This window comes from Micropterus dolomieu, linkage group LG21 (genome assembly GCF_021292245.1).
Source record: "Micropterus dolomieu isolate WLL.071019.BEF.003 ecotype Adirondacks linkage group LG21, ASM2129224v1, whole genome shotgun sequence".
NCBI lineage: Eukaryota > Metazoa > Chordata > Actinopteri > Centrarchiformes > Centrarchidae > Micropterus > Micropterus dolomieu.
The window spans coordinates 12,836,691-12,837,913 of NC_060170.1; the positions used below are offsets into that span (position 1 = coordinate 12,836,691).

General features: G+C 44.6%; 1 long non-coding RNA gene across 1 annotated transcript in view; it reads right to left on the bottom strand.

The window, feature by feature from the left end:
• Nucleotides 1-218, bottom strand: part of LOC123960815 — an 11,930-nt gene extending 11,712 nt beyond the window's left edge. Inside the window, exon 1 of the long non-coding RNA XR_006822605.1 lies at nucleotides 167-218. This is a non-coding gene — a long non-coding RNA (uncharacterized LOC123960815). The remainder of the gene's footprint in view (nucleotides 1-166) is intronic.
• Nucleotides 219-1,223: the final 1,005 nt, after the last annotated feature.

The window sequence follows — 1,223 nt, forward strand, 5'->3', positions numbered from 1 at the left end:
AGCCCACCACCACGACCACTGACCCTCGGTTGACTAAAACAATCATATTGAGGCGGACACAGTTCAGCTAGCTGGCTATAGTCATTCATCTGCAACCAGGATTCAGTTAAAAACATAAAATCTAGATTTGCAGACAAGATAAAATCATTTAAGATAAAAGTCTTACTTGAAAGTGATCTCACATTGAAGAGAGCCATTTTAAATGAGTTTGTTCTGGGTGCTGGAGTTGGTGCAGTTGTCCTAATCCTTAAGAGATTACTATTATTTCTGTGTGGGATGTGCACATTTCGGTTTACTGGTCTATACGTGATGATGACAGGAATAGAAGTCTTTGGAACAGCGCTGGGAGCAGACGGCTTTACATGCCAACAGGTGGAGACAGTTGTTTGTGGCAGTGAGCGGTGGTGCGTCCAGGTGTGCTGCATGAATGATTAGTCATTCACGTAAATCATGTGTGGACCGCACCACATGCTGTATGTGCGCAGCTAACATTTCTGAGCCCCGTTTGTTTGGGTGAAGTCCGTCTGTCTTAAAAAGAGACATTCTTTGCCAGAAAATATTAAAATTATCCACATAACACACACGATGAGCCCTGCAGGCGGACTGGAGCCAGTCGTGGAGGCCAAGGAGTCTACTGAAGCGGCCAGCACCGCGACCAACTGTGGGAATGGGACCAGAGATAAATACAGACTTTCCACACTGCTTTAAAAAGTTAAAAAGACGGTTAAAATCTGATTTTGTCAGCTCAGACTGCCGAAGAGCTGTGTCACTTGTTCCGACATGGACTATCACTCTTGTGATGGAGGACGGGAGCGACGGCATCAGGTCCTGGAGTTTTTTTAAAATGTCAGCTGTGGTGGTACCGGGGAAGCATTGAGTGGTACACATTGGACAAACTTCCACAACTAACCCACAAATTGACAGGAAGTGATTTGTTCATCTGGTGCAGGATGTCATTCTCTACCTTATCTTGAAGTCCATGTTGAACACTGAGTGATTTAGGTATGAGATTCATATTGTGCGGATGTTGGCAGAGAGAAACATTTAAGCCTATGTCTTCTCAGATGTAGGTATGGAACAAATTTTTACACAGCAATGCTTTGTACTATGACCTGAGGGATGTATCTTCCAACGGTTTGGGGCACAGGTAGAAAACTAGATTGTCATTCTGCACTGAGCTTTTTGCTTTCCTGAGCTTCAGAGCTAGCACCCAATCCATGGGG